Raw genomic sequence first — 24,007 nt, forward strand, 5'->3', positions numbered from 1 at the left:
GCAGTACGTCCAACTTGCGTGGCAGTTTTCCGAAAGGACCACCTCGCCAATCGGGAGGTCACAATTTAACCAAACTCGCTCAGTTGGACGCAGTAAGGACGAATTGGCCTCTGTGGCATGTTTTCCTGCTTGCTTCACACATTTGCTCCACTCAGAGCCTTCTGGCTATGGGCACTCCGTATTAAAGGGTAGACACAGATGACGCTCTGGTAGCTATGTCGCTACGCTGCGTGTAGGCAGACGACGTTGAAAGCATTACCTGTACATCGATCTCCTAGGGGCATCTGTCGTGATCACATCAAAATCGACATCGTCTTTCCAGGAGTACTCATTTTTTTCCCTGCAGTGCATTATGAAATCACAATATTTCATTTGTATTTGACCGAAATTAAGTCCATGTACGATAGTTTGAAGTGAATAAAAGGCTGTTTAAAATGTCTGATGCTCTGTTTCTCGATTTGGGTATGTTTCAGTTCAGTTGCGTTTCAGAGAACCCCTCGTGCTGCGTCACCAGGATTCTTCAGGCTTTGTCTGTTTGTATTGTATGTTAACTGGGGGCTTAGAAACGACGGAGAGGCTCCGTCCCCGGCGCAGCCGCAGTGGTCCACAACCCCACGACGACTACCACAGTCCACTTCACCCATCCGCCGCCCCACACCGAACCACTCTTTCAGGGTTATTGTGCGGTTAGGCCCCCGGTTGACCCTCCCCCCCCCTCCCCCAGGGAACGTCTCACACCAGACGAGTAGTTTGCGTGGTAGAATGATGGTGGTGTTCGCGTACGTGGAGAACTTGTTTGCGCAGCAATCGCCGACATAGTGTAGCTGAGGCGGAATAAGGGGATCCAGCTCGCATTCGCCGAGGCAGATGGAAAACCGCCTAAAAACCATCCACAGATTGGCCGGCTCAAAAGACCTCGACACAAGTGCGCCGGGAGGATTCGTGCCGGGGACCGGGCGCTCCTTCCCGCTCCGGAAAGCTGTGAGTTCGACCGAACGGCTAACCGGGCAGACACGCTTTGTCTGCACCTACATACATGCTTCGTAAGCCACCGTCCGATGCGTCGCGTAGAGTGCTTCTGCTACCCGCGCTCCTTTCCTCCACCTACGTTGCATTCGCGAATACCGAGTAACGAGGACGAATTTAGGTAGTCCTTCGTAGTAGTTGTAATTTCTCGTGGTGGTCAGTTTGCGAGATGTGTATGGGAGAAGTAGTACGTTGTTCTACTCTTCCCAGACGGTACTCACGGAATTTCAGTGGCAAACCTCTTGCTAACGCACACCGCGTCTGCCTCTGTAGCTTCCCCGTAACGCTGTCGCGCAGACCAAACGATATCTTGACCAAACGTGATGCTCTTCGTGGCACTTTGTTTCTCTCTCTTATTAATCCAACATGGAGAGGGTCCAAGATTGATGGGCGATAAACAAGAATCGATCTAACAAGGGTTTTATAAGACACTCACGCCGAGGGGCCCGGGTTCGATTCCCGTCTGGGTCGGAGATTTTCCCCGCTCAGGGACTGGGTGTTGTGTTGTCCTCATTATCATTCCATCAGAACCAGTGTAAGCCAACGGGAAACTACCACTGGAATCACTTCCCTAGCCGCTCATGCGATGGACCTCTCTGACGAGGCTTCCCCCTTGAGAAGACCTGCCGTAAGGCAGAACACAAAGTTTTGAGAGTTATAAGACACTTCTTTTGCTGCGTAAGTTTAATTTCCTTACCAGTAATACAACTAGGGCATTACATCCGCTGGCACGTGAGGGGTTTCTACAATATTCCAAGCGGTATCTCAGTGCTTTGTAAATTCGTGAACTACGATTCTAAACAGTGACAAATGGCAACTAAAAATCGCAGCTAACGCTCCGCTACAGAGTACAAATGTACAGGGTTATTACAAATGATTGAAGCGATTTCACAGCTCTACAATAACTTTATTATTTGAGATATTTTCACAATGCTTTGCACACACATACAAAAACTCAAAAAGTTTTTTTAGGCATTCACAAATATTCGATATGTGCCCCTTTAGTGATTCGGCAGACATCAAGCCGATAATCAAGTTCCTCCCACACTCGGCGTAGCATGTCCCCATCAATGAGTTCGAAAGCATCGTTGATGCGAGCTCGCAGTTCTGGCACGTTTCTTGGTAGAGGAGATTTAAACACTGAATCTTTCACATAACCCCACAGAAAGAAATCGCATGGGGCTAAGTCGGGAGAGCGTGGAGGCCATGACATGAATTGATGATCATGATCTCCAACACGACCGATCCATCGGTTTTCCAATCTCCTGTTTAAGAAATGCCGAACACCATGATGGAAGTGCGGTGGAGCACCATCCTGTAGAACGATGAAGTCGGCGCTGTCGGTCTCCAGTTGTGGCATGAGCCAATTTTCCAGCATGTCCAGATACACGTCTCCTGTAACGTTTTTTTCGCAGAAGAAAAAGGGGCCGTAAACTTTAAACCGTGAGACTGCACAAAACACGTTAACTTTTGGTGAATTGCGAATTTACTGCACGAATGCGGGAGGATTCTCTACCGCCCAGATTCGCACATTGTGTCTGTTCACTTCACCATTAAGAAAAAGTGTTGCTTCATCACTGAAAACAAGTTTCGCACTGAACGCATCCTCTTCCATGAGCTCTTGCAACCGCGCCGAAAATTCAAAGCGTTTGACTTTGTCATCGGGTGTCAGGGCTTGTAGCAATTGTAAAGGGTAAGGCTTCTGCTTTAGCCTTTTCCGTAAGATTTTCCAACCCGTCGGCTGTGTTACGTTTAGCTCCCTGCTTGCTTTATTCGTCGACTTCCGCGGGCTACGCGTGAAACTTGCCCGCACGCGTTCAACCGTTTCTTCGCTCACTGCAGGCCGACCCGTTGATTTCCCCTTACAGAGGCATCCAGAAGCTTTAAACTGCGCATACCATCGCCGAATGGAGTTAGCAGTTGGTGGATCTTTGTTGAACTTCGTCCGGAAGTGTCGTTGCACTGTTATGACTGACTGATGTGAGTACATTTCAAGCACGACATACGCTTTCTCGGCTCCTGTCGCCATTTTGTCTCACTGCGCTCTCGAGCGCTCTGGCGGCAGAAACCTGAAGTGCGGCTTCAGCCGAACAAAACTTTGAGTTTTTCTACGTATCTGTAGCGTGTCGTGACCATATGTCAATGAATAGAGCCACAGTGAATTTATGAAATCGCTTCAATCATTTGTAATAGCCCTGTAGATTGTAACTGTACGTAATCGTTCTGAGACACGTGTAACGGAGAGAGATATGAGGGAGGAAGTGAAAGAAATGTGAGATGCGGGGAGCGAGAAGATGAGTTGGAGGAGATAATGAGTGGCTGGGAGCGGAGCGCCGGCCGTTCCGGTGTGAGCACGAGCGGCGGCCCCTGCGCTTCCTGCCGGCTCCTGGAACCGGTTAGCGGTCCAATCAGCCACACCGAGCACAGCTGCAAGTCTTGGCTGGCAGGCTAGCCTGTACAGCACTGCATCTGCGTGGCGAAGCGAAGTAGGCCGTGGTCTAAACTCTGACTTGGCGACAGCAGTAGTGTGTGTGTGTGTGTGTGTGTGTGTGTGTGTGTGTGTGTGTGTGAATTCCTAAGGGACCAAACTGCTTAGGTCATCGGTCCCTAGACTTCCACCCTTTATTTTTATTATTATTTATTTTATGACCTTCATTGGACCACTCTAGTCAAAAATACAAAGTTGTAAACAAGTTGTTACACAGGGATACAATTCGGCTCAACAATAACTTAATATGATATTTGGGTAATATAATTATTAGAGTCTATTCTTATATGAAAGGCGTTTTGTTCTTCTGTCTGCCCAATATTTCTTAATTATTTCAGATATTTTCTTCCTTTCTTCATCTGGGACCACTCTTCCTGTACTCCTTTTATTGATTTTCATTTGTAGTCTGGTTTGAAGGTATTGCGGTATTCTGGTTTTCTATGTCTTGTTTTTTAGGTCATCTACTGTAATTTGGAGTTCTTTTATATCTTCCTTAATGTCTGTGATCCATTTAATGTAGCTGTTGCTACTCCACAATTTTTGTATTATTATTTTTACTAATTCTGTTTTCTGGAGTTCTTATCAGATGTCCAAAGAATTAGATGCGTTTCTCCCTGGTCGTGCTCGTGACTGGTTCTATTTTCTTATATACTGTTTCATTTGATGCTATTCTCCAATATCCATTTATTTTATACTGTTTATTTATACATGTCCTAATTATTCTTCTTTCTATTTTTAGATTCTGTCAATTTCTGCTGTATTTGTTGTTTTGAAGATAGTTTCAGCTGCATACGTTATTTCTGGTTGTGTAACTGTTTTATAGTGTTTTAATTTTGCATCTATAGATAGGCTTTTTTTGTTGTACGTGGTTTTGGTAATGTAATTTGCGTAGTTCAGTTTTTTATTGTATTATGCCATGATGGCTTTTCATTTAGATTGTATGTTATTATTTCGCCTAAATATTTAAATTTATCAACAATTTTGATTTCCTGTTCTCCTATTGTAATTTTGTTTGCAAGTGGTGGATCAGTTAGCATAATCTCCCTTTTTTCAAATGATATTCTAAGGCCTACTTTCTCTGCTATTTCTTGTAGTGATTTCACTTATTGCCTTGCTTCTTGAACGGTGTTGGCTAGGAGAGCAAGATCATCAGCGAATCCCAAGCAGTTTAAGCTAATATCATTTTTTGTACTTCCAATTCTTATCATCTTTGGATTGTCCTTCCACACTATTTAAACTAACTTAAACTAACATATGCTAAGAACAACACACACACACACACACACACACACACACACACACACACACACACACACACACACACACACACACCAATGCCCGAAGGAGGACTCGAATCTCCGGCGGGAGGAGCCGCGCAGTCCGTGCCATAGCGCCTCAAACCGTGCGGTCACTCCGCGCGGCAGTAATTTATGTGAATGCTACTTTCCTTAACTGCGATTTTTAGTTGCGATTTGTCTTTATTTAGAATCTCAGTTAACGAATTTGCAATTTTTATCACTCCGAAACGCTAAAACGCAATTTCTGCGATTTATCACCGTACATACTGAACTGTGGTGATTCGCGAGTAGCTGTTAACAGGTGCTGCCGAGTATAACTGCCAGGTGGTATTTCTGGCCAGGTAAACATTGTCAATACATCGGCAGTGACATGACCACCTCTGTAAAGTCTGCTAGCTCAGTATTTCAACAGTGTATCTTTGAAGTCGTCATCAGGTTTTGAAAGGGATGATAAATAAATGTGAAGTACACTGCGAGTGAATAATGACAATTCCATTCTCCCTTAATTAAAGTCGTCTCATAGTTAGAGTGCAACGCCTGAAGAAACACACATAACTTTACCTGTGTCTTACGGTGTTGAAGAAAATACTCGTCTTCTAAAGAGACTACTGTTAGACATTTGGTAAAAGCTACGTAGTGAACCCCTCTTTGCATTTTTCATAGTTTCATGTACTATACATGACCATAATACGGATCAAAATACTCGTCGAGGCATTCTCCATTATAACACAAATTTTCTGAATTTACGTTGCAGTTTTAGTTCTTACGATGAAATGTGCGTTAAGTGTGGGTAAATATGGCGCAAACGTAAGCATTAGCCTAGACTTTAGGTCAGTCTGTCACCACACCCTTTATTAGACATTTTCATCCGTTGGCTTCACCAGCCTTCTACACAGTACTTCAAACCACAGTAGAGCTCGGGCTACGCGACACAACCATGAATTTAGGAGGGGGGCGGGGAGGCGTCCAATATCTTAGTCTAGCCAAACATATCAGTACTGAAACTTCCTGGCAGATTAAAACTCTGTGCCGGACCGAGACTCGAACTCGGGACCTTTGCCTTTCGCGGGCAAGTGCTCTACCACCTGAGCTACCCAAGCAAGACTCACTCCCCGTCCTCACAGCTTTAATTCCGCCAGTACCTCCTCTCCTACCTTCCAAACTTCAGTGCTGCTGCCACGTAAAATTTTTCTCTGACCAAATAAGCTTGTTGGTTCATTTCTTCGACCATAATTAGACAATACATACATAGCATGAGACACAATATTCTTGCGACTTGCCTCTGAAGCCGCAGCCAGAATCCACAGCGTGACGCAGAGTTCTTAGAAATAAGTACTACCTTCAGCCAATAGAAGGCACAAGACGTTGAATGTTAAATGCTGATTGCTACTTGTGACTTCTACTTGTGATCGATATTGCAGCCAGGTACTGTATAGTAATTCGAAAAACTGCGAATTCTCAACCACTTTGATTCGTAACAGATACGTGATTTTTTGCTCACTCCTACTCCCTTATTCACGTTATTCGCTCTCATCCGCTTTCATGTGAAAGAGCACTCGCTGCTTGCGACTCATCAAACTCGTGGTCCCTCCAACGTGGCTAAGTAAACATTGCGCTTAGCTATGGTACAACGTACGAACGCCGTAGTAGCGTAAGAGGTCGCGGAATACAAAATCAACTGCAGTCTCTTAGTACTGGAAAGGGATCTGGACGGGATGAGGTATCTGTAAGATTTTATAGAGAAAAGAACTCGCTCACCTTCTAGCAGCTGTTTATCGTAGGTCGCTGGAGCAACGAAGAGAATTCCCGTTTACAAGGTGCGTCGTAGAACAGATATACATAATTACAAGCCAATATCAGTGACATTCTATTTTATAACTTTGGGACATGTTTTATGCGCACGTAACATGATTTGTTTGGAGAAGGAAAATTTATTCTACAAAAATCACCATGGATTCCGCAAACAGAGATCCTACGAAAGTCAATTCGCTCGATCCGTGCACGAGTTCCAGAGCGCCGTAGTCATCGGGTTTCAGGCTGATGCCGCCTGCCTCGAGTTCAGGAAGGCATCTGATTGTCCTGCATTACCGTTAATTGAAAAAAAGAGGTTACCGAGTGTCGGACCAGATTTGTGATGGATTCAGATTTCTTTGTGGATAGGACAGAACACGTCACACTTCAAGGAACAAAATAGACAAATGTAAAGGTAATATTCGGAGTATCCCAAGGCAGTGTGACAGGACCGTTACTGTTAACAATGTACGTAAATGATCTAGTAGAAAGCGTCGGAAGCAAATTTTAGGGATATGTCTAGTAAACATGAGCTCTAAAGAGATATGGGCACTCCTTCGTCTTCGATACTATGAAACAGATCTCTTGTACAGGCTGTACCGAAAGTTCTATTCCTCCCCGCTTCTCCCTCACCTCTACATGTTCTTTCAACAGCATCCATCTGATGAGAGGGAGTATACCGTCAGATTACCACCTGCATCTATGCCATCATTTTCATGGAATTGTATCGAACACCTCCTGTAACCGCGCACGGGCGTTGCATCGATTTTCCGTCTTGATCACTGATTTCATTCCCAAACGAGTGCCTGAACCGTTTGAGGTTTAAGTCTGTTCGCATATGCCACCGTAAATGGGATGTTCATTTCCCGTGAGCGCTTGCGTAGCGACTTTTTCAGCGAACGTTCCACTGATGTTGCAAATTCTACTCTTCTTCTCAATCTCCCAGAGCGTGGTCTGTCTTTTACGGACCCAGTTTCAAACAGCTTATTGTCCCAATGTAATATGTTGGTTTCGGTGGTGTAGTCATATTAAATCTAATAGTGAAATCATTTCGAATATCTCTCTGTGTTTTCCCAGTGTGAGGTCGGTCATGAATCCAGGTGCTCACGATGATTTGTTGTTTCAAGGTGTAATTGGATTCATCACCCATTCTTCTCGTAAATAAATATCACCTGCAACAATAAAAAGCAATTAGTACATAGTTAGATGGGGGTAACGGGACTTCCGGTACAGCCTGTACTGTAAGGTCCTACTGGCAGTGAATTGGAGGAGGTTTCATTTGTAATCAAGCGATTTTATATAACAGACTGGCACATATGCGCCACTTTACCTCCATGACGTACTTTAGCGTAGAGGGTCACGTGAGCGCTAGGTTACAGTTCTGCATCGTCCACAGCGCCACAGAGCGACGCCGTGCTCCATTAAGGACCTCTCGGTCACCCAGGCTTCCTGATATCTCTTACGCAACACCACGAAATTCGCAGCGTTACAGGAAGAGTTGGAGAGCCGACATTCGTGGCAGACTGTCTTCAAGTAGAACGAAGAGCTGTCGCGTTTTTCTTGTCGACTGGAGAACTTCCGGAGGCCGTTTCCGCTGGCCTCGCGAGAGCACGGACCGAAACGAGGAGAGCCGCGGCTGTCCCTGCTGCCCGCAACTGCGCCTGCCGCCACGAACCAGCGAGACAGCCTCTCTCCCGTATTTCAGCGTCGCGAGGAAGCACACATCGATGAGTCACCGATTCTGTTCGTCACAGGTACTGCCTTACTTCGTTCTGCTAACGCCGCTACTTGGTATCTCGCGCTCTAGGTTTTACGGAAACACACGAGAAACGTATCGTACTAGAGCAATGTTTGTTACATCTGAGTATGTATTACAATCGCACGAAAGATAAACCAACTCGACGACCATTTGCGTGTGGTCAGTGCTTGATATTTCCAGAATGAGATTTTCACTCTGCAGCGGAGTGTGTGCTGATATGAAACTTCCTGACAGATTAAAACTGTGTGCGGGACCGAGACCCGAAAGTCCCGAGTTCGACTCTCGGTCCGGCACACAGTTTTAATCTGCCAGGAAGTTTCAGTGGGGGATAGTTGGCTAGTATCGGACACGTAAGCTTTTTTGAAAATATCGTTACAGTTTGAGCACAAAAGAACTTTACATTTAAAAAAATTCATGCAAACGAAACGATAAAACTTATTCGCTTCATACCTTACCCCGTTAATACAGTATCTCCGGAAGATTTTTTATTTTTTTATGTTTTTACATGTGAGAGGAACCCCATAAGTGCTCATAGTCTCACGGCATGCGTCGATATATTACTCCAAACCTTACGTGACATATCGACGTTGACGGACTCTACAGCAGCTGCTATTCGCTGTGGCAGCTGCGGCAAAGATCGTGGCAGGCTGGACAAAGACTTTGTCTTTGACGTAACACTATAAAATAAGATAAAGGGTTAAGTCTAGTGATCGTGGCGCCCATCTTCGCTACACGTCATCAGCAGCACCTGCACGGGCGTGTCGTCGCCCAGCGATATGTATGTTTAGGTGTTCCCGTACAGCCAAGTGGGAAAGAGGATGTTCACTGTCTTATTGACACAGGAAGTTATTGGAGTTTTCTCTCAATTTATGCAGAAGCCACATAGAAAGCATCACGAGATAACAAACGACTATGACAGTTTCCTCTACGAACAAGGTCATCTAAATCTCCAACGACATTGCACAGAATACATTGATCTTTGGTGAACCTCGTTCATGTTCGATGGAGAAACGGGTGTTTTCTGTTCCCTCAATCGAACATTGTGTCGATTAATTTGACCATTAGTGTGAAACTTTCCCGCTTCATAAACTCTTGCTGTGTCACCGTTGCCGGCCGTTGTGGCCGAGCGGTTCTAGGCGCTTGAGTCCAGAACCGCGCTGCTGCTACGGTCGCAGGTTCGAATCCTGCCTCGGGCCTGGATGTGTGTGAGGTCCTTAGATTGTTTGGGTTTAAGTAGTTGTTAGGTAGGGGACTGATGACCTCAGATGTTAAGTCCCATAGTGCTCAGAGTCATTTTCTGATAATTCTTAATAACTATCACCGTTGAAATTCCAACACCATGTTCGGCAGTAATATTTATCTTCTTTATCCATCCTATACAGTGCATCTTTTTGTCCATGGGAACAACCACCTTAATTTTCTTTCATGACATTTCACCCTCCCTACAAAATGGTCAGTAGATTACTGCACAGCTCAGTGTCAAGTTGTTACCTGGCAGCGCGCCAGTATCCATGTGTGGCGGGTGGCTGAATTTAAATATAATGATTGTTCTTGTCAATTGTTGCTGTTTCCGGAGTATCGAATAGTGTACAGCTACCGCATTGAAAGAAGCAGTCCGGAGACGAGGGCTATGTAAACCAGGTTCCACTGTAGACCCAAGAGGATTTCTCAAAGGCGTAAAAGATAAATTAAAGCAATTATTTGCGTCAGAGATTTTGTGCTTTCTCCTATTACGCGACTGGAGAGCATACACCCTAATATTCAGGTACATCAGCTGGTTGCATTACATATTCGTTCGTTGGAATGCAGCCAGTTGTCTGTTCTGAGTTTCATTGTGTATATGTTCCAGCAGAATGAACCCTGAGAGTCCCAGTAAACATACGTTTTCATTTTAGATAGCACAAAACACGAAACAGTAGTATAATATCACTGGACCGTTTGTCTGTGTGCTGCCTAAAGATGAACATTTATGTTTATGGGGCATTGTATGGGTTCAGTCTGTTCGAACATAATCGAAGTGAAACTCAAAACAGACAACTGGCTGCATCCACAAAACAAAAGTGTAATGTAATTCATCAAGCCCTCTGAACATGGTGCAATCCCTAGAAACGCTTCGTGAAAGAAAATAAAATGTAACTAACACAGAAAATTGTTTTAAGGTACCTTTTACCTCGAAAACAGTAGCTGTTTGCAAACCGCAGCCGAACACAGACGACTTAAGTTTATTTCTAAACGGACTATGAGGCTATACTTGAGATTGGATTATGACGTTCGTTAACAATACGAGAACCGTACGTGTTGCCTATTGTGGAATAATAAAGGAGAACTATACGCCCGAGTTTGCATTACTTAATTCTTCCGTAATCAGCAGTGCAGTTTGTAAGGGGTCCGTAGGCCCTTACTATAAGTTTGCAGTCGGCACAGGTCGATAGGGCAAATAATCGATTGTGTCGTGTTGCGAGAGCGAGTGTGGAGTTGAGGAGTCCCGTGTGGCGGGCCGAGCTGTGCGGAAGCCAGCAGTTGTTGTAATGCAAGGTTTTACCGACAAAGGGAGTGGCCATCGCCGCGGTTTAACCCCTTTGTGCTATAATAATACGGGGAAAGTGAAGAAGTAGAATTACGAGAGTGGTCAGTGATATTTCTGTGCCGATATTTTGGTTTCGCGTCTACCGCGCCGGCATCATTTTGGATTGCAGTGTTGCATTGCAGTGATTGGATTAGCGTGTGACGATAATGAATAACGAAGAAGCCTGTGCTGAGATTAGCCGTCATTAGATGTGTATGACGAAGTCAGTGGCTGTCTCCTTCTCTTAGTGTTTTTGAGACGAATATAGGTTCTTGATTAGTGAAACTGTGTTGGTGTTCTTCTTGTTACCAGACATTTCATTATTACAGCATTTGAGAAGGACAAACTGGAAAGTAACAACTCCGTAGCAGTCAATTCCGATTGCCAGCCCCATTAGGTACACGGTCACATTAATTAATAATTATTTGGGCTGTTATTCGGTCAAATCAGATCGGGTCGAAAATAATATAGATAAATCGGAGGTGTTACAAGTTGGCGTTGCATGCAGTGGGTTCAATAGTGTTGCTTACTAGTCTCGATTAAACCCATAGTTAGTACTGTCGTACCTGGCAGTATTTTTTCCAGTTAATAAGCTGTGTGTGTCCAAAGCTTGGTGGAAGTAGTTCAGAATAGCTATGGCTTTGGTCATAATTAATACAAATAAAAAGATTAACCTATGAAAGGAAGTACTGATTTCTCAAAAATAATTCTATACCAGCCCTGTGCGGTACATGGATTTTTTGCTTTTTTAAAAAGAAAGTCGAGAACTTCATTCCCAATGGTATATAGACCACCTAAGATAGCTACTTTCCTGAGTACCGAAGAATAAAGTGAATCCGCATCACCGTACTGAACAGGAATATGCGCCTTTTGTACCCTGGAAGTTCGTCCAAATGCCTGGAACGTATGTTTCAAATTTAGTCTTCCCTTTAAGGAACGAGAGCTTGTCAGCTTGGCAAGTTGCCCACCAAATCGGCTTACACGACGCTGACGCCATTCTAGTTTCCAAGCCATATCCTGAGAGACATAACAACGAAGGTCTTGTGTAGTGGCGGCCGGCAGTCAATACCACCACCTGACGACCGCTACCTAAATACAGGTAAAAAAGAAGTCCAAACGACCACAAGAAATTCCGTATCTCCGTTGCAGTGGCGTCATTCTCTAAAACACTGGACATTGTGCCTCACGGCGGCTGCACCTGGTGGTAAACGTATGTGTAGTGGCGGTAGGTCTGTGGGGTTCCTCTTCTCAACATCATCACTTCTTACCAGAACAACTATCTTAGCTACGTGTCGACAATGTAGGTAATAGTATAATTGGTTTGCTCAACCTCTGCAAACTCTGTTATTTTCGGCTTTGACAAGTCTTTCTGGAGACATCAAGTCGTCATCACAGCCGTTTCTGTCGTGTCCTCTGTCTTGGTTACTTGCGTTACTGTGACGCCAACACAGTTTAAAAAGAGATCATTAACATACTAAAACCACCATTGATGCAGTAGTCAAGTCGGGTGGTTATCTCAATACAATCAAATACTCCCCAGGTTGATGAAGGAAATGTAATCGGTAATTACCTTGGAATATAATCTAGGAGTACCATACACTTCGTGATTGCCATTAGAATTGGTTCAGTAGTAGAAGTCGGCTGCTAGCTAATCGTAGTTGTTTCTCGGACGCCACGTGCTCACTGCGTTGCATGTTCTGAGCTGTTCCGTAGATACGCGCTGAGCCTCGTCAAGCGTGGCTGGCTACATACAGGCAATATTGCTCCCGCCCTTGACATATGTCGAGCGCTAAGTGGCCCTATTGCAATTAACAGAAAAGTTAAAACCGAGTAAATCAGCAGGGAGCCCTCGACATTTCGAAAAGCATACAATCCTCTGTCATCTTTTGTCTCCGCCAGATGAGAAGTGGGAACGTGTTTCCTGAAACGTCACTGGTGCCCTGCGGATTCACAGAATTAATAATCCGAGACGTCTTCGTCTTCGGATCCAGTAATTAGTATCCTCCAGCGGTTCACAGCGAAATAATTTATTAAGAAATAGCTTTTTGCGCGCAGCTTCGCCCATGTACGCATTTCACACACACACACACACACACACACACACACACACACACACACACACTCACAACTATACATACACAGATGGGGTAATTCAATCCCCTATCTGTGGCCTTTATGCAACCAACAATGCCTTGAAGTACCATGCGCAAGATTTTCGTATTCTCTCCTTCGCTACGCATGAACTATAGTCCTACAGAAAAAATAAACAGTATATTTTTGTAGGAAATTTAATTTAATTAAATTTTGTACTGAGATATTTTGTTACTAGAGGCCGCAGTTTTAGAATTATTAAAAAAAATATAAAAATTCGGCTTCAAATGCGTTTTCCTTGAATAATTCGAAAAACCTTGACCTCCAGTGAAAACGTATCCCAGTACAAAATTTAACTACATAAAATTTCCCAGAAAAAGGTCCTGTTCATTTTTTGTATAGGATTAACAGTTTGCACATAATGAGTGCGAGAATATGAAAGTCTCGTTTGCGGTTTTTCAAGGTGTTGCGGATTGCATAAAATCCATAGGTAGTGAATCACACTGTACATACAATCATCTGTAGGCTTTTATATTATTCCATGTTAACTCAGCACAGGAAAGAAATGTGAACAGGTCGTTTTCGAACGTGATCACGTGACCACACGCGCACCTATAGAAGTAGTCAGTGTATTTTAACCCCAAATACATACAGATTTGATAAACAACGTGTACGGTTCATGATGTGCGCAGCTAGCCCTTTCCATTCAACTATAAGTCTATGTCACTGCCACCTGGTGGTAGCACACTGCGGCAAACTTTTATCTATGTTCGCTCGGCACAAATCCTGCAAAATACTTTCCTCAGATTTGATAATTCACTCACTATATGCCGTAATAAATCGGGCGTCAGTATATGTTAAAGTTGCAGTGACAGTAAACCTATTTTGTCTATTTCTGAATGAACTATATGGTATATTAAGTCATGAATTTTATCATACAGTAATCCACTTGAGGCGGTGAGAGTCCAAGGGCCTACAGCATATGACTATCGATTGTGAGATTGTAGCATTTGTTCATGCTTCTGGAATCTGTTGATCTTTCGATGATTCAAGTTTATCTGTACTGAGGGCTCACATTGTATATATGAAAATTCACGAAAAGCTGTATCACTTGTTTGTCTAATATTCAGTTAAATTTCGGATCGACGGCAGTGTGCTTTAGGCCCTTACGAATCTCAGCGCCTCGTTTGTATTTTAGTCAAGTGACCGTACTTGAGTTTACTCATTTCCACAAATAAACTCCTCCCGCACAGGCCATGAAGGCCCAAAGGTACCGACTGGCCGCCGCGACATCCTCAGCCCACAGGCGTCACTGGAAGCGGATACGGAGGGGCATGTGGTCAGCACACCGCTCTTCCGCCCGTATGTCAGTTTCCGAGACCGGAGCCACTACTTCTGAATCAAGTTGCTCCTCAGTTTGCCTCACAAGGGCTGAGTGCACCCCGCTTGCCAACAGCGCTCGGCAGACCGGATGGTCACCCATCCAAGTGCTAGCCCAGCCCGACAGCGCTTAACTTCGGTGATCTGACGGGAACCGGTGTTACCACTATGGCAAGGCCGTTGGCATTTCCACAAATAGCACTGTGTTTGTAGTTGGTTGTTTACCATGCGGGAATCGGGTTTCGTGTCCAGTGTAAACATGAAATATGTTGAATCTATTTTAAATGCTAAAAGAAATGAAATGCTGTGAGGATGGGTCGTGTATGGTTCTTGGGTAGCTCTGTGGGGGCCGGCACGGTAGCTCAGCGTGTTCGGTCAGAAGGGTAGCTGCCATCTGTAATAAACTGAGTGAATGGATCAACGATGAATTTCAGCGGGTGTCATGGGACGTCCTCCCCGAACAAATACGACGAACAATAACGAAGAAAATTAGTTGAACAGAAAAAAAAAGTAGGTAGGGCACTTGCCTGCGAAAGGCGAAGGTCCCCAGTTCGAGTGTCTGTGTGGCACAAAGTTTTTATCTGCTAGGAAGTTTTGTATCAGGGCACATTCGACTGCAGAATGAAAACCTCATTCTGGGAACATAAAAGTAAAGTGCCAGGAAAAGTTAGCCGCAAAGGAACTAGCGCCTCCGAGGACAGATCGTTCAATTGAGTGACGAAATCAAATAACCGTGACTAGAAGCGAACAATTCACAAGGAAGCGTACAGCTGGCAAAGGTTGTTGTGGGTTCAGCGTAAGAATATGTGATTTTCAGCTCGGACGTAAATGCGTGAACTAATACAACTGTCAGTGATCCTGTACATTTGTCGAAAAAAATGGAAAAGCACGAAAATTCCCACTTACATGAACATGCGAAATGGACAGTTGCAAAAGCTTATACACAATTTCGTTATTGCCATAAACTGTACAAAATTCCACAAAACAATTCTTTCTTTTGTCAGAGTTACGCATCATCTTAATATTAATGTTGTTACTATTATTGGCAGTGGCTGTAGTTGTATAAACTTGTTGATAAGCATAACTGTTATACAGCAGATGCTATTAACTTCATACTCTCAAATTTATCTAACTCCAAATATTTGTGAACACCCAGAATGTATACTTAGGAGCCACGTCCACCCCTACATGCGGTTTGTCTTTCCTCAGCGGCGCGGTGGCATCCACCAGCAGGATAATACAACGATTCACGGAATTCTTAGTCCACTTGCAGGGTTCGAGGAGTGCCAGGATGAATTTACCGTACTCCCCTGGCCACCAAATTCCCCGGATTTAAACCAAATCGAGAATCTATGGGACCACATGGAGCGAATTGTTAGCGACCTGGATCATCAGCGGAGAAACGTAGCGCAACTGGCCACAGCACTGGAGTCCGCATGGCTGTACATCCCTATCTGTATATTCCAGAACAACGTTGACTCTCTCCGTGGACGCTGATTATAATGTTATGTTAAAAACCTTAGTAATCATTAATTAATAAATACAAACTTAAATCGCGTGTTTTATTGGCGCATTCACACTGCTGGCGATCTGATCGTAATACACTGAAGCGCCAAAGAAACTGGTACAGGCATGCATATTCAAATACAGATTCAAATATTCTGTCTGTTTACGCAGACAGAATACGGCGCCACGGTCGGCAATGACTATATAAGGCAACAAGTGTCTGGCGCAGTTGTTAGATTGGTTACTGCTGCTACAATGGCAGGTTATCAAAATTTAAATGAATTTGAACGTTGTGTTATTAGTCGGCGGACGAACGACGGACGCAGCACCTCCGAGATAGGTGGAGATTTTTCTTATACGACCATTTCACGAGTGTACCGTGAATATCAGGAATCCGGTAAAACATGATATCTCCGATATCACTGCGTCCGGAAAGAAAATCCTGTAAGAACGGGAACAACGACTACTCAAGAGAATCGTTCAACACGACAGACGTACAACCCTTCAGCTAATTGCTGCCGATTACAACGCTGGGTTATCAACAAGTGTCAGCGTGCGAACCATTCAACGAAACCTAATTGATATGGGCTTTCGGAGCCGAAGGCCCACTCGTGTAGCCTTGGTGACTGCACGACACAAAGCTTTATGTCTCGCTTGGGCCCATCAACACCGACATGGGACTGTTGCTGACTAGAATCATGTTGCCTGGTCGGACGAGTCTCGTTTCAAATTGTATCGAGCAGATGGACGTGTACGGGTATGGAGACAACCTCATGACGCCACGGACCCTGCATGTCAGCAGAGGACTGTTCAAGCTGGTGGAGGACCTGTAATGGTGTGGGAAGTGTGCAGTAGGGGTGACACGGGACTCCTGATAGATACGGCTCTGACAGGTGACACATACGTAAGCACCATGTCTGATCATCTGCATCCATTCACGTCCCTTGTGCAATCCGACGCACTTGGGCAATTCCAGCATGACAATGCGACACGCCACACGTCCAGAATTGCTACAGAGTGGCTTCAGGAACACTCTTGAGAGTTTTGAAACTTCCGCTGGCCACCAACCTCCCCAGACAAGAATATTATTGAGCATGTCTGGGATGCCTTGTAACTTGCTGTTCAGAAGAGATCTCCACCCCCTCCTATTCTTATGGATTTATGGAGAGTTTTGCAAGATTCATGGTGACATTTTCCTCCAGCACTACGTCAGACATTAATCGAGTCTATCCCACGTAATGCTGCTGTACGTCTGCGTGCTCACTGGGAACCTACACGATTTTAGGCAGATGTACCAGTTTCTTTGTCTCTTCGTATGAATATTAATGGAAGTAGAGAAACTGGCTTCTGACATTGCGTGCAACGTCGCATACTTGCCAATACATACATATCGTTGAAATAGTTGTAATAGAGTTTTGAGGACCCTGAATGTTGTAGACACGTAGAGAAGAAATGATCAGCGCAAGACTGGACGAGTTATAACGCGGTACCACTTCAGAGAAGACTATCGACGAACCACAAGAAGCATGTCGCACTTTAATTATCAGTATTTTAAAAATGATCATTTGTGATACGACAGCATCTACTGAAGCTGCATAATATGAATATTTACTAACAGCCATTCTGAACTAAAACTGGGTGTTACGCCAAACTTCAGCGGTTTCATTGAAAATATTCCCTTCTTTCAGGCTTCTCCTCAAATATCAGTCTCTAACTTTTCATACCAAAGTTTGGGCTGCTTTCCTCTTTCCGTCATCAGGGGTCGTCATCTGGCTCTTTCTTTATCGTGGGGAATCCAACACAGTCTACTTAGTCCATCTCTCACCATTTCGTTTTGCTATCTGATCGACCCTAATCTCCATTTCAGTTTTTTAAATCGCTGCCACTTCTTCAACACCTATCTTCTCTCTTATCCGTTTGTTGTTTTTCCGTCTTGTTGTACCCAAAATGCAACTTTACATTGTTCATTAGCCGGCCGGACTGGCCGAGCGGTTCTAGACGCTTCAGTCTGGAACCGCGCGACCGCTACGGTCGCAGGCTCGAATTCTGCCTCGGGCATGGATGTGTGTGATGTCCTTGGTTAGTTAAAGTAGTTCTAAGTTCTAGGGGACTGATGACCTCAGATGTTAAGTCCCATAGTGCTCAGAGCCATTTGAAACATTTTTTTTCTTTGCTCATTGGGCAACCTTCATGTTGTGTACTGTTCGAAAATTCGACGTTAAAGAGTCACTTTTTTTCGGTTAGTATGGTGATTATACTCGTACACTGCTTGTAGACTTTCTGTTTAATGTACATTTTGAATTTATTTCTGATTACAGCACTGATACCCAAATTAACTCCAAAAGCCACTTTTATCCTCCCGTTTTTCTATAAATTTCCATCCGCATGTTTTCAGCGATTACTACACATACTGTCAACTGTTTCTATAATCTCATCGGTAACTGTTATGCTATGGGAATTTTGATTGTACACTACTTTGCTCGTACAATAATTAAGCTTGAAACCTACTTTTACATGATACTCCGTCAAAGATGTATCGGAAGTGCACTTACTCAGAAACAGTATAGCCAATAAAAAAGTTAGGTATACTCAAAAGTTCTCTTACTGTACTATGAATATGTTTGTAACTTTACAACTTCTCTGTGTGTTGTTGATAGAAAATCATCAAACATAAATGTATGCGTGTGCGCGCGGGCGCGATTTTACGCAGTATGAATAGATTGTGCTAAAACTGACTGTAACGGCCACTACGAGTTTGAAAGCCCGTAGACAAATACATTCATATTATGTATCATCAGCTAATATTGGCCATCAAGACGACGGTTGCTCCCAGCTATCTCTATACTATCTAGATGTCGAACTCCAGCTGTATGAACCTGTCGTATTTCCTTTCTTGCCTAATTATTGCATGGCTGCCACGAAATGAAACGAGAATGCAAAATCAAAATACTCTTTTCTTCTGCTCCCACATCAGACTACTGCATTGTATATTGATATAAAATTCAAAACTAGAAATAGGCAAAAAATTCTTTATCACATACAGACTGATGGAAGATTTTTGGCCTAGATACGAGGGTGAGTCAAATGAAAACCTTAAATATTTTTTAAAATATTATTTATTGTGCAGAAGTGGTACAAAGCTGTATCACTTTTCAACATAATCTCCCCCACGCTCAATGCAAGTCCTCCAGCACTTACAAAGTGCAACCACTCGTGCACCGCGTGGCGTACCTCTTCATCAGAACGGAACTTCTTTATTCCCATTGCTTCCTTGAGTGGTCCAAACATACGGAAATCACTTTGGGCAAGGTCTTGTGAGTATGGTGGATGAGGAAGACACTCAAAATGCAGGTCTGTGATTGTTGCAACCGTTGTACGGGCAGTGTGGGGCCTTGCATTATCATGTTCCAAAAGGACACCTGCTGACAGCAATCGACGTCGCTTTGATTTGATTGCAGGTCGCAGATGATTTTTTAGCAGATCTGTGTATGATGCACTGGTGACAGTGGTCCCTCTAGGCATGTAATGCTCCAAAATGACGCCTTTTTCTTCCCAAAAGAGAGTCAGCATAACCTTCCTTGCTGATGGTTCTGTTCGAAACTTCTTTGTTTTGGTGATGAGGAACGGCGCCATTCCTTGCTCGCTCTCTTCGTTTCCGGTTGGTGGAAGTGAACCCAGGTTTCGTCCCCAGTAACGATTCTTGCAATGAAGCCATCACCTTCTCGTTCAAAGCGCCGATGAAGTCCTTCACAAGCATCAACACGTCCTTCTCTCATTTCAGGAGTCAGCTGCCGTGGCACCCATCTTGGAGATACTTTGTGAAACTGGATCACATCACGCACAGTGTGGTGTGCTGACCCATGACTGATCTGTACACATGCTGCAATGCCATTGAGTGTCACTCGGCGGTTTTCCTTCACTATGACTTCAACTACATTAGATTAGATTAGTTTTTCGTTCCATAGATTCGTACTGAGGAGATCCTCGCGGATGTGGAACATGTCACTTTTTTTTTCAAGCTGAAATAACAATTATAATAGTATGAGTATATACAATACATCATTTGTTTCTATTAAAAAATTCGTCAGTGGAGTAGAAGGAGTTTGCCACTAGTAAGTCTTTCAGGCTTCTTTTAAACTGATCTTTATTTGTAACTAAATTTTTTATCTTTGCTGGCAAATTATTGAAGATGAGTGTTCCTGAGTAGTGGACTTTTTGAACTAAAGTAACTGCTTTTAAGTCCTTGTGCAGATCATTTTTGTTCCTGGTATTGTATGTATGAACTGAGCTGTTTGTTGGAAAAAAGAGATATATTATTTAGGAGAAATTCCATTAAGGAGTAAATATACTGCGAGGCAGTAGGTAGTATACCCAGTTCTTTGAAGAGGTTTCTACAGGACGTCCGTGAATTTACTCCACAAATAATACGTATTACACGCTTTTGGACTCTGAAAACTTTTGTTTGACTTGGAGTTACCCCAAAATATTATACCATATGACATTATGGAATGAAAGCAGGCAAAGTACGCAAGCTTTTTCATTTTTATGTCACCTATGTCTGCTAACACTCGAGCTGCGATGTTCTGTGGAGTCACAACTCGTTGTGCCTGACCTGGACGAGGAGCATCTTCCACTGAAGTCACATCATTTGCGAACTTCCTACTCCATTCGTAGACTTGCTGCTGTGACAAATATGCAACCTTCATTCGTCGATGAATTTCGATAAGTTTCACACCTTCGCTACGCAAAAACCTAATAACAGAACGTTGTTCTTCCCTGGTGCAAGTTGCAAGTGGGGCGGCCATCTTTATACTGATACTGCGACGGTATGTGTGCATCTGCACTATGTTTCCACCCACAGGCCATTCTGCACGCTATTTGTAACTCGCTTGCCAACTTACAGGATAACGGCGCGAAATTTCAAAAAAATGGCTCTGAGCACTATGGGACTCAACATCTTAGGTCATAAGTCCCCTAGAACTTAGAACTACTTAAACCTAACTAACCTAAGGACATCACACACACCCATGCCCGAGGCAGGATTCGAACCTGCGACCGTAGCAGTCCCGCGGTTCCGGACTGCAGCGCCAGAACCGCTATACCATCGCGGCCGGCGCGCGAAATTTCGATTTGTTATTGCAAATTTACGGTTTTCATATGACTCGCCCTCGTACAACATGCCAAACTATGTAGATGACCAGAATCCGCAGCCACAATAAGGCTCTATGGTCCGAGAAGAAAGATAAACAGTTGTGGACAAAACGAGCGAGACCCCTCGTCTTTTCGTTATGCTGATCCGCGGAGCTTTAAAGTCTGCTACACAGCATACAAGGCAAGGCGACGAAGTGCTACCAACATACTATGCACAGGTGTGAAATTGAAAAACTATCCGAACTTTGTCAGACTGTTTTCAATCACGTGTAAGACTATATTAATGCTGATTAGTGTGTTAAACAACACGTAAATATAAGATGTAAATGAAAGAAGAATATCTTACATTTACGTGTTGTGTTTAACACACCAATCAGCATTAATATAGTCTTACACACGATTGCTAACAGTATGCCAAAGTTCGGATAGTTTTTCAGTCTCACGTCTGTGCATAGTATGTTGGTAGCACTTCGCCTTGCCTTGTATGCTGTGTAGCAGACTTTAAAGCTGTGCGGATCAGCATAACGAAAAGGCGAGGGGTCTCGCTCGTTTTGTCCACGATTGTACATCTGGGGAGTATGGAGATCGCCATTTGCTCGACATGAAGGTGGTCTCTGCACCATCCCCAGTCCAGGTAGTCTTTACCCCTCCCCTCTCCCCCCCCCCATCAAAATTGTCTTGTCCCTCCCTCCAGTCGAAAGTATCTTGCCCCTCCCCCCTCGCCTCCTCCCATTAAAATGATATTGTTTGAAAGAGTAGAACTTCTTTGAAATCCATTAACTGAACATGATCATCAGAGTGTGGTACGGAGAGACGGCGACTGTGTGTCGCAGAGGAGGCTGGTGGCCTAGTAGGGCGACGCTCAATACAGGAGGCGGTGCGCCGCGTGCTAAATTATGCACGGCGGGCGTGGGCCGCGGCGCACGGGTCGCGGCTGGAGGCTGGAGGCTGGAGGCTGGCCCTCAGCCAGCGTCCAGCAGCCGGCAGGGCAGGCGCCGGGTCACGCGCGCTCTCCGCGGAGCTGCCACGCGCCCACGTGCTGCCCGACCCCGTCGCTGAAAGGTCAGCGTCTGTGTCTTGTCGATCAGCCCGGTCTCATCCTCAGAAGGGGATTTTCATTGCAGGGGAGTGGGACAGAGTGCATCAGTGTCATGAGGTCAGGTGCTATCTGGGATCGTTCATAAGCATCTGACTATTTGGCATAGGTAATATTTAATGTAAAATAATTCCGTTAGTGAGTCGAACTAGTTACGCAAATTATACACTACTGGCCATAAAAATTGCTTCACCAAGAAGAAATGCAGATGATAAACGGGTATTCATTGGACAAATATATTATACTAGAACTGACATGTGATTACATTTTCACGCAATTTGGGGGCATAGATCCTGAGAAATTGATACCCAAAACAACCACCTCTGGCCGTAATAACAGCCTTGATACGCCTGGGCATTGAGTCAAACAGAGCTTGGATGGCGTGTACAGGTACAGTTGCCCATGCAGCTTCAACACGATACCACAGGTCATCAAGAATAGTGACTCGCGTGTTGGGTCGAGCCAGTTGCTCGGCCACCATTGACCAGACGTTTTCAATTGGTGAGAGATCTGCATAATGTGCTGGCCGGGGCAGCAGGCGAACATTTTCTGTATCCTGAAACGCCCGTACGGGACTTGCAACGTGCGGTCGTGCATTATCCTGCTGAAATGTAGGGTTTCGCAGAGATCGAATGAAACGTCCACTGTTCAAAGTGCCGTCAATGCGAACAAGAGGTGACCGAGACGTGTAACCAATGGCACCCCGTACCATCACACCGAGTGATATGCCAGTATGGCGATGACGAATACACGCTTCCAATGTCCGTTCACCGCGAAGTCGCCAAACACGGATGCGACCATCATGATGCTGTAAACAGAAGCTGGATTCATCCGAAAAAATGACGTTTTGCCATTCGTGCATCCGAATTCGTTGTTGAGTACACCATCGCAGGCGCTTCTGTCGGATGTAGCGTCAAGGGTAACCGCAGCCATGGTCTCAGAGCTGATAGTCCGTGCTGCTGCAAACGTCGTCAAACTGTTCGTACAGATCGTTGTTGTCTTGCAAACGCCCTCATCTGTTGACTCAGGAATCGAGACGTGTCTGCACGACCCGTTACAGCCATGCGGATAAGATGTCTGTCATCTCGACTGCTAGTGATGCGAGGCCGTTGGGATCCAGCACGGCGATCCGTATTACCCTCCTGAACCCACCGATTCCATATTCTGCTAACCCGATCTCGACAAACGCGAGGAGCAATCTCGCGATACGATAAACCGCACTCGCGATAGGCTACAATCCGACCTTTATCAAAGTCGGAAACGTGATGGTACGCATTTCTCCTCCTTACACGAGGCATCACAACAACGTTTCACCAGGCAACGCCGGTCAACTGCTATTTGTGTATGAGGAATCGGTTGGAAACTTTCCTCATGTCAGCATGTTTTAGGTGTCGCCACCGGCGCCAACCTTGTGTGAATGCTCTGAAAAGCTAATCATTTGCATATCAGAGCATCTTCTTCCTGTCGGTTAAATTTCGCGTCTGTAGCACGTCATCTTCGTGGTGTAGCAATTTTAATGGCCAGTACTGTAAACCATTTTTAACTATTCATATCTCTCTTTAGATAGATATTTTGTTACCATGCTTTTCTTTTGCTCTGAAATTTCAGTAATTGCAAACATATCAGTACCATCCGTGCCCTACCACTCCAAAGGCAGCCTCAGAGTTAGCTCTCGTAACCTATTTCGCAGAGAAAGCTCCTGCGGTCAGGGCATTGTTCGCGCGTGCAGTGTATTCGTGCCTTCGGATTGTTCCGTCCCAGTCGTTCCGCACACCAACTGTGATTCATTAATGCATCAGCCCGAGCTGGGTGTTACTAGTGGTTGGAACGTATTAGTTACTTCTTTAATAGTTAA

General features: G+C 44.5%; 1 protein-coding gene and 1 pseudogene across 1 annotated transcript in view; one reads left to right on the plus strand and one right to left on the minus strand.

The window, feature by feature from the left end:
- The window catches only part of LOC126100435 (cell division control protein 42 homolog), a 660,590-nt gene that overhangs the window by 330,407 nt on the left and 306,176 nt on the right, over positions 1–24,007 (plus strand). The window lies entirely within an intron of this gene.
- LOC126102159 (5S ribosomal RNA) lies at positions 14,467–14,584 on the minus strand (annotated as a pseudogene).

Source organism: Schistocerca cancellata, chromosome 9 (assembly GCF_023864275.1).
Source record: "Schistocerca cancellata isolate TAMUIC-IGC-003103 chromosome 9, iqSchCanc2.1, whole genome shotgun sequence".
NCBI classification, from domain to species: Eukaryota; Metazoa; Arthropoda; class Insecta; order Orthoptera; family Acrididae; genus Schistocerca; species Schistocerca cancellata.